Source organism: Mustela nigripes, chromosome 13, assembly GCF_022355385.1.
Source record: "Mustela nigripes isolate SB6536 chromosome 13, MUSNIG.SB6536, whole genome shotgun sequence".
NCBI classification, from domain to species: domain Eukaryota; kingdom Metazoa; phylum Chordata; class Mammalia; order Carnivora; family Mustelidae; genus Mustela; species Mustela nigripes.
This window is the reverse complement of record NC_081569.1, coordinates 48188147-48198203: the sequence shown is the minus strand read 5'-3', so window position 1 is coordinate 48198203 and position 10057 is coordinate 48188147. Positions and strand designations below refer to the sequence as shown.

The window sequence follows — 10057 nt, the reverse complement described above, 5'->3', positions numbered from 1 at the left end:
TGTCTGCAGCCTCCCTGCCTCCATTCCAACTTATCTGGAGCAGGAGGAGGGGGCATGCCCCTGAGCCCCTTGGTGCTCCCACCCAACTCAGGGGCTGCCATCTGGGAGGCCTGTGCCTTTCCTCCACTTTGGGACTGGCTCTATGGCACTCGGATGGTTCAGGGGCTGTGGAGACAGCAGGGGTCAGGTGGTACCACCCCTGCCATGTCTGTTGTGCCTTTCTTGCCTTGGCTCAGGCTTACCCTCTTCCTGGAAAGCCTGTGCCCCCCCTGCCTCAGCCAGCCTTGTGACTGAAGGCCAATTCCTGCTTCCCCGAGCAGAATCAGTGATCCCTCCTCCGTGCTCCCAGAAGGAGGTCTTTGCCCCTGCTTCTACTGAGCGTCTCTCCTATGGACAGGGGACAGGTTTATTTACCACTTGGTCCCCAGCCCCTGGACCCCAGCCCCTGGACAGCAGACATTTGGTAAATGTTGGGTGAGGCAAGGAGAGAGAACGCGACTGCTTTATTCTCAACTCCCAGTCATGTCCTGGGAGTTGAGGGGATGGCACAAGTCAGGCAGCAAAGTCGGCCCTGGGTGCTTTAGAGGCCAGGCCTCGGGTTTCTCCTCCAGGCCAAGCAACCACGGCTCATCCCTTGCTCCCCTGCCTCCCCATCTCACTGGGGCTTTTAAAGGGTCTGGAGTGGATAAGGCAGACGTGGGAGAGTTCCCAGCTCAGGAAAAATCTAGGCCACAGGAAGCGACACATGTTATGGTATTAGTTCAGGAGGGCCTCGAAAGGAGGAGTGACTGGCAGGTGCCTCCCCTGTTAATACAATTTTAACCCACAGCTTTTGTCACTCTCTAGAACCCACGCCTCAGTGAAGCCACAGAGGGAAAACAAAAACAAACAAACAAACAAACAACAACAACAAAAAAAACCAGAATCAAGCCAGAAACCTAAAACAGGGTTCCCAGGGCAATAAGATGGGGGACTTGGGGACTAGGAAACATGACTCATCCCCTGGGCTCCCTTGGGAAGCAGAGTTAGCTTCAAGTCTAGCCTGGGGTGACTGTGTCCCCGGGGCAGGCGTCAGGTTGTGGCCAGGTCTCCTGGCCCTTGTTGGGACCTCTGCACGGGGACTGTGCACTCTGCGATGTGCTCGTAGAACTGGGTCTCCTCTTCGCAAATGAATTATGCGGCTCTCCAATTATGCACTCTAACCCCCGGAGCTTCTGTGGGAATGCTAAGTGAAAGTGATAATCAGCGCATGCGTAATGATTCCTAGCATTTGTAACAGATGAGACACATTAAGCGACCAGGAGAGGCAGGGCAGGTAGGAGGGGAGAGGACCCTGGTGCTCGGTACCTCGGAACTCACCCACCTGTCAAGTCCCACCTCAGGCCAAGTCGGAAACCACAGTGGCTCCTTTCTGAAGTTTCGAGATATAGATACAGGAGGGAGAGTTGGGAATAACATTTGAAATGTTCCCCTGAGCCCACCCCTCACCCTGGGACATGGGGGCAAGATCTTGACAGTGATGATCTCGAAGAGTCCACTCCGCACAGCAGAGTGAGGGAAGACCTGACAATCAGATAGGCCAGTGTTCGAATCCCAGCTCTCCCCCTAGCATTTGGATTCCCCAAGCTTCTATTCCAGCCTCTAGAAGGGAGACCATGTCCCTCCTCTGAAGCTGTTGGGATTTGGATTCAAAGAAAGGATATGGCCCCTAGAGAAGGAGGGAGCACAGGCCTGGCCTACTGGAGCTGTCCAAGGAAGGAGGTTCCTTTCCTGCCACCCCTCCCCTTCACAGGATGGGAGCACGCCCTTCTCACACCCTCCCCACCCGCACACCGGACAGCCCTGTTTCTTACCGCAATTACCAAGGAGTTCACAGGCATCTAGACATTCTGTGAGAGGAAGCAGCTGGCTGGAGGCACTGGTCAGTAGGTTCCAAGTATTGGCTTTCCTATGTGTAAAGCAGAACTTCCAATTTGTCCTAAAGAATAGCTCTCCAGCTGCCTGGAGGGCCTCAGGCTGGAGCAGGCTGGGAGTGGATAGGAGCCTCTCTTTTCCCATCATGATTTTATTGACTCTAATCGCCTCTCTGTCCAGACTTCAGGCCTCCATGTTTTCAGCGTCAAGTGATTCATCTCAAAGGCCTCCCCCATGGGCCCCTCATCAGCTGTTTAATTGGGGAAGGGGGTGCTGGAGGCCCCAGAGCCGTAATTGCATTTGTTAATGGGTAGGTACAATTATCCTTGCCACACTCCCGCACACTGCCAGGCGGACAGAAGATGATTAAGGGCATCTTTAAAACTCCAGCTCCCTACAGCCCTCTCCACTAATTGAACAGTGGAGGAAGCAATATTGAGCTCCCCCACTCCTTTCTTTAAATTAACTCCTGGCTCCAAAGTCCTCCTCTTAGCAGTGCCTCGGCCACATGGCTCAGAGCATTCTGTTCCAACCCCATCTGTCACCTGTCACTTAGGCGCAAGGCCCAGCCAGATCATCAGTGTGTCCATCCATCACCCACGGACTGGGAGTAGACTGGAAATGGGGGGGGTACCTTTATAGCCCTCAGACGGTGATATCATTCAACCTGACTGTATCACCTGACTTAACTGAGAGGTAGCGTGAAGGTGTCCCCTTGTCTCCTGACTTTGGCCACCCGTGCTCTGTCTGGACTGCCACAATTGCCTACTGACTGGTCTACTGTGCCCTGATTTAGTGCATTCTCTGCCTGGCAGCCAGAGCAGAGTGATCAGGCTGAATCATGAAAGGGGTCAAGCACTAATGTTCGAAACCTTTTAACAGCTTCCCACTTTACCCAGAATGCAATCCAGTCCCCATTCCATGGCTTACAAGGCCCTGTGGGTTGTGGGGGTGGGGGCTGATACACTCTCCATTCTCAACCTGTATCCTCTGGTCCTTGGCTACTGAGCTCTAGCCAGTAGCTATATCTTGTCATTCCAGTTCCCCCAACAGACAAAAGCCTCAGGGCCTTTGCACATGCTCTTTCCACTTCTTGGAAGAATTTGCCTTCACATTTTTCATGGTCAGCCCCTTTCTACCCTTTAGATCTTTGTTTAAATCTCTGCTGCTTAAGAGAGGACTTCTGTCCTGTGACTGCCATATCTTAAGTAATTTCCCACCATCTTAGTTCTTTTTTAAAAATCACTTTCTTTGAATTGTATAATTTTCATTTTGTTCTTTTGCTATTTTTTTGTCTCACTAGGCTATATAGCTCCTCCATGAGATCAGGCTCCTTCTTTTAGTTCACTCTTGTATCCCAAATGCCTATCAGAGTGTTTGGTTCACTCATTCAGCAAATGTCTATTGAGCACCTACTACATGCCAGGCACTCTTAGGCATGAGTCATACAGCTGTGAACAAACAGGAGAGAATCTCTGCCCTCTTGGATCTTCCATTCTAGAAGGGACAGGAAAGGCAGGTAATAAACAGTGAATGTAGTAAGTAAATCTTAGAGAATGTTTGAAAGTGACCAGGGCTCTTTCTACCAACCAAGGCTAATCTCTGTGATCCTGGGAATTAAGTATTGGGTAAAAATCTAAAAAGGAAAGAAATGTGTGTCTATGTCTGTGTTGGGATGCAGAAGGAAGGTCAGTTAACAGCATGAACATGGGTGCATTTTGTTCCATGAAAATTGACATGTGACCACCTTACCACCCCTTCTTTCTTCTGGGTATCCATTTCCCCACCACTGCTGGCTCTCGCATTACCAGGAAACACCCCCACTGTGCATCTACATTTCCCTTCACATTCCCCATAGAAAATCTTCCACCTCATGTACCCATTGCAGCACGGTGCTCAGGAGAGCTCGGGTTGGGCATGCCTAACATTTATTCCCTTTTCTTCTAGAAACAACATCCCAAATTTTCTTTGGAGACCACTCCCTCCCCCATTAGATGCAGGCTTGGTAAGAGTGTCAACCACAGCTCTGCTCACCCCAGTCAACAGGTGGCACTGGCCCCAGGTCCTCCTGAGCCTGTGCCCCACATGGAGAGACAGGAAGACTTCAAAACCGAAGTTTATTGACTCTGATGAGATCGTTGTCCATTCATTCCTGCTCCAAGGCCCTTGAAGCTGCCCTGTCCCTGTCCTTTCCAGTCATGCGTCTCACCTGTCCTTTCTTCCTGGAGCTGTTCTACCGTCCTTCTGTACGTCCTTTCTTGTTTACGACCCTGGGGCTTGGCTTGGGTTGCATGCAGCCAGAGATTGTGCCTGGTGCTGACCGTCGCTAGCTGCCCCAGTACAAACAGATATGGCTGTAGACCAGTGCTCTTGGTTGTGCCTGGAGGGACTAGGGCTGGAAGCCCATGTCTTTGGGCCTCAATTTCCTAGCCAGCGGAATGAGGATAATAACAGCCTGGTCCTCACCAGATGGGAGTGTGTGCCTGTCAAAGTGCCCAGCAGCCTCATCCCTCCAGTGCTCTCCCTGACCTCTCTCGCAAGTCCGGGAGGAGATGGAGTGAAGTGGCCACATCAGGTCAGGTCCCCACACAGGTTGCTATGGGAACCCTAGCCACATGTGCAGCATCCTGGGGGGCGCCTGCAGCTGCTAGGAGGTGAAAAGGCCCAGCTGTCCCCACTTCCCTCCCCCAGGTCCCAGCTCGGCTCAGGACTTGGAACAGAGCAGCTGCTCAGCTTGGGGGTGGGAGGAGAACCCGGACCCCAGGCAGCTCTCAGCTTCCAGTTTCCTGGGAGGCTGGCTGGGAGGAGGCAGTACAGTACAGGGCTCCGAAGTCTCAGACTGCACACAGATCCCAAGAAGCCACATCGTCCACCCGTCCTGTGGTGAATTGTCAAGTGAGTCCATTCTGGGAGCCCAGCACTCAGCTGAAGGGGTGGTGAGGGGGACGACAATCAGAAAACAGTAATGGGAAGGCCTCGGTGGAAATAAAAATAGAAATTGGCAACAGCAAGCTTGGCTATTATTTATGGAGCGCCCACCCCGCGTTAGCCACTCAGCCTACTTCTCTCCATACATCCTGAGAGCCAGCACCATCAACTGTGGGGAGCCCTCAGCAGCCCCGTTCAGTGGTGTGGGGGCGGAGCTCAAGAAGTCACCACGCATGCACAAGCCGAGCTTGCTCACCTAGCCAGGCCAGATCACCTGGGGCAATCGGATGGCCCACAGGCCAAATTCATTCACTCACTCACACCCAGAAACTCGCTGAGCACCAGTACCTTTGGGTCTGTGTACCAGCCCACTTGGAGTTCTGTGGGAGAAGCTGTCGCACACAGAGGACAGTGACACCGGAGTCAGGCCAACGAAGGGCCTGTGAAATAGTGGGGCAGGACAGCGGAGCCTTCAGTGTCAGGGTGAAGTGGAGAGACGTGACTGACCTGGGCCTGGGAGGGTGGCCAAGTAGCACCCGAACCCAGGGCAGTAGGGAAGAGGGCATTTCTCGCGGGGTGTGAGCAAAAGTGAGCCCTGTGAGGCATGCGGGGCAACTTCCTGAGGGAGTCCCACAGCTGCGGCACCCAGGGCACGGCGCTCCATGCCAGCTCACACCTGGAGTGGAAGCCAGATTGCCATGGGCCTTATGTGTGATGCAGGTGATCTGAGCTACGTCTGGTGGGAAAGGGGAGGCCTCGGATGGGTTTTAAAGCAGGGAAGTGATGCCATCAGATCTGCCTGATTGCCCAGATGACCCCTGCTCCTGTGTGTCCAATGAACCAAAGAGTGCACCAGGATGAGGGGCGGGGTCCCAGCGGGGACACCATTGCCGTTGTCCAGTGGCCCAGTGGGGGCTCAAGGGAACAGGGGCTGTGGTAGGTTGGGAAGAGGGACAGTCAGGTGAGACATTCAGAGATGGAACCAGTAGACTCTCAGTGGCAAGAAGCTGAGGACAAAAGGATGTTCTTTGCCAGAAATGTCTGGGTATGTCTCTGGGGTGTTTGTGTGTTTGGGCGTGCCTGTTGACATGCCAGCCATGTGTGTGCACACCTGCTCATATGTGCACGAGAGGCTGCTCTCTGGATGCACGCCGGAGCCATGTGTGCAAATGACCAGTGCATGTGAGCTTCTGTGTGCTCTCAGGCACATCTGCGTGGCCATCTCTGTGTGTCTGCACCTGAGGCCCACACATCTGTCTGCTGCTCCCCATCCAAGCATGAGGCCCAGGCCCCCTGGTTGTGCTCTGGGCTCAGTGCAGGATTCTGTATGCCCTGCGCCCCCCGGGGACTCACGCTTTACAGGCTCCCACTGCTAACCCCAGCTGTGACTTCCATTCTTGTCTGATGCTGCAACATGAACCCCGAGGCAGTTCTTGAAAGGGAGCACTGGGGGGTGGAATAAAGAAGGCAAACATCAGGATTAAAACTGTGAGCTAACCCTGCTCCTGCTCCTGCTCCTGCTCTAGCCCTGGCCCAGGGACCTTCCTCTACAGAAAGGCTTTGATTTGACAACTGCATTTTTCCCTGGCCAGGATGAGAAGCTTCTGGGAACAGAGTGCCAGGCAGGCCTGGTGGAGGGAGAGAGCTGCCCCTCCCACCCATTAGGTGCCTTTGCTTGTTGGAAGAGGCTGCCAGTAGGGACTGAGCAGAGGAGCCCTCCCTCTTTCCTTCCTGTCCTCCTCTTTTTCTCTATCCCCTCCCCTCGACTCCCCTTCACTCCCCTCCTCTTCCCCTTCCTTCCCTTCCCTCCCTAAACACCATTTCCAGAGGATTCCAAGGCTTCACACTGACTCCCATCTGGGTCCTTACTCTGATATGTAGGATTGTGTGATGGCGGGTGGGCATGGGCTCCTCCTGTTTTAAAAGGCAGCCACTCTCACCTCTCAGGGTTGTTAGAATTATGTAAATGCAGGCACAGTTGAGGAATGCAACAAATGGTAGGGTCCATTTGTGCAGTGGATCGATAAGGCCTCTCCCCATCAGATCGGCTCCTGCCAATTGCAGACACGGGCACATAAACAAATAGTGCAATGAGAGTTTTATAAAAGGCTGAGTGCTAGGGTGCTTGGAGAGGGCTCAGAAGAGTAAGGGCCACTCTTCCTAGGAAAGGCACAGGATTAAGGAGGGCTTCCTGAAAGAGGTGACAGAGTCATAAAGGCTAGCCAGATTTCACCAAGGGAGGCCGAGGTGAGGGCGTCCACGCTGAGGGCAGGATTTTGCTGAGGTATGGAGAGATGCTGCAAAGGCACTGTGGTGCCTCCAGGCCTCTCCGTCTGTGTGGAGTGAGGCACAGGCTGCAATGACATGTGGGTCTGTGAGGGTTGAGTGCCCCTGGGAGAATTTCACCAGACTAGGAGTGCTGGGCTGAGGGGCCTCAGGAAAACCTTTCCAGGCCATAAGATTGTTTCTACTCAAGTGGCAGGCTGCCTGTGGAGGCTACCCACATGCCCCTTGCCAGACCTGCCAGAGTGGGGTGACTGACCCGGGCCATTGCAGCCCAAGGCAGGACAAATCTGAGGGGCTGCTCAAGCTCTATCACTTCCTCAAAAGGTCAGTCACACTGTGACTCCTCCCTCTGCCCTCCTCTCCCTTCCCCTCCCTCCCACTGCTACGGATTGAGGGGCGGGGAGGAGGGGGGATGATCTCACTGCCATTGCCACTCACCTCCACCTGAGTCTGCTGCTTAGCCTTCGGCCCCAGTGTTGCCTTTGCATTCTTCTTTGTCCGGTAGCCTTCTTTTCTGTGGAACACATGCAAACAGAAAGGAGCAAAACACAGGGAATGGCGTAGAGAACAGCCTGTTACCTGTTGTCCAGCCCCGCCTGAGTCCCTTTGTGCCTCTCTCCTTCCCAAAGGCCGCCACTGCCCGGGATTCTAACACCATAGGTAGATTTCAGGTTTGTTTGGTTTCGAAGATGAAATTAACAGAATCACGTGAAGGCACATGCGCGCTTACGTAGCTGGCTTCTTTCACGCACGGTTATGTGTGTGAGATTCGTGGTGCTGCAGGGGGCAGTAGCTGGTTCATTCTCCCTGCTGCCCCCATTCCCCATGTCTACACTACCATACTGTATTTATTCATTCACTGCTCGGAGTAGTTTGGGTAGTTTCCAGCTTGCATGGTTACAAATAGCTCTACGTTGGACATTAATGTCTTTGACTTTTTGTGTTTCATGAACAAATTTCTGTTAAGTATACGCCCAGGCTCAGGATTTCGAGGGGGTAGATATACGCGTGGTCATCTTTAGTGACACTTCTAAGTTGTTTTCCAAAGGGACTATACAGCCTTACTCTTTCCCCAGCAGTCTACGAGGGCTCCCGCTACTCCACACCCTCACCAAAACTTGATATTTCCTGTCTTTTTCTTTTCTGCTGTGGCATTTAGTTCTCACTTCAGTTTCCTTGATGGCTAACGAGGTCAAGCTTCTTTTCATGCTTCTTGGCCATTTGACACCCACCTATGTGAAGTGGCTGCTCTAAGTCTTTTGCTTATGTATTTGCTGATTTGGGGTTTTTTTTGTTTTTGCCTATATATAGATAAAGGAGCTCTTTATATATTCTGTATCTAAGTCCTCTGTCAGATCCCCACATTCCTTTTTTGAGATTCAAATATTCCCAAGAGAGGAGTGGGAGGATGGGGTGCTGGGAAGGAGGAAGAGCAGGAGGGGTGAGGCCCAGTGTCAGCAATACTGGAGTGGTGCCCAATTTCTTTCTCCCCTCTCTGGGCCTGGGAAGCTCTTCCAAAAAGGAGGCCTCCTCAGGGAGGCTGCATTTCCCTTCCTCCTACTGGTCTTTCAGCCGGAGAAGCTAAAGTACAAAAGAGGTGTCATGGAACAACCAGCAGCAAAGAGCCTGGAATTTTCACTGTAGGGGAGAGGAGCCAGGAACAGAGTTTGACCTCTCCCCTCCTTTCTGGCCTTCCTGAGTGATGAGCGTCCACTGTCAGGAGGGGGTGGCAAGGACTGCAGGAGCTCCCAGATGAGCCCCCTTCCAGAGAGATTGTCACTGAGTCCAGGGGACATTAGAGCCCAAGGGGATTAGAGAAAGAGATGAGAAGGAAAAACCAGGGGGCCAGAAGGTCTTGAGGAGAGAGGTGACCCCCTCACTGTACAGGATTCTAGCTTCTTCATCCCCAGATCCCTAGTGCTTAACACAGGAGGTGTTCTGTTGTTGGCCCAGCAGAATGTAAGGGACTTTGGGACTTTGAGAAGCAGCTCTGGGAGGGGAGGGCCTGGGGGTGCTCATTAGTGTAGGCTGAATGAACGAAGTTTAAAATGCACTGTAAACAGTAATAGCACCGTTTCCGGAGCACCTGCCATTTGCCAGGCACGTGAACTCACTAGCAGTTCCTGTGGTACAATGAGCGCCTCCCGGCGGCCGCTGAGGATAAGTAACTTGCCCAAGGTCACTAGGCTGGAATTCCTGGTAACCCAGCCCTGCCAGACTCTGAAGTCTGTGTGCTTCCCCCTAAGCCACTCAGCTTCTTACCAGAGAAGCCGAGAGGGCGAGAGGGCGGTGTACCAAGGTGTCCCCACCAGGCAGCAGTCTTCTCCCGTTCAGCTGTAGGACAGAGAAGCCAGGGGTTGGTGGGCGGGGCTCTGAGAAAAGGGGCGGGGATAGAGGCCCACTAGCAGCCTGTAGGCTCAGCCTGCCCAGGACCTCTCTTAGGCCCGTTTGTCTGCCTTCCTCCCTCCCTCTTCCCTCTTCCCTCCCCTCCTCCTTCCTCCCTCCCTTCCTCTCTCCTTCCTCCCTCGGGGCCTCTCTCCCTCCTTCCCTTCCATCCTCATCCCTCTCTTTCCTCTCTCCTTCCCTCCCACAAACACTTACTAGCCCTACTGTGTGCTAGGCCCTGTGCGAGGGCCAAAGTGAAGAAAGCAGCCTGCCTTGCTTGGGTAGCTCACGCTCAAGCAGTGAACACTGGAGCCAGCCCTCAATCAGATAACCGTCATCACAAACGGGGGTGTGGGGAGGGGGGGCAGTATTCACTTGCTCACTTTCTCCTCCTGCTGCAGATGTTCTCCCAGCAGGGGAGGGAGCCCCGTGTCTGTGGGTTCTGTTCCAGAGTCCTCTGTGTTGCTGGGTGAGCCAGCCCCAGGCTGCTGTTGCCAAGCACCCAGGAGTCTTCCCTCCCCTTCCTGGCTTTTGTTTGGTGAAA

The 10057-nt window shown here is 53.5% G+C and overlaps 1 long non-coding RNA gene across 1 annotated transcript; it reads right to left on the bottom strand.

Moving 5' to 3' along the window:
* Positions 1 to 1859: 1859 nt before the first annotated feature.
* On the bottom strand, positions 1860 to 9447 carry LOC131998733 (uncharacterized). Its single transcript, XR_009398841.1, has 4 exons — positions 9391 to 9447; positions 7567 to 7642; positions 6196 to 6288; positions 1860 to 1948 (listed from the first exon to the last, which is right to left on the bottom strand). It is a non-coding gene; the product is annotated as an uncharacterized LOC131998733 (long non-coding RNA).
* Positions 9448 to 10057: the final 610 nt, after the last annotated feature.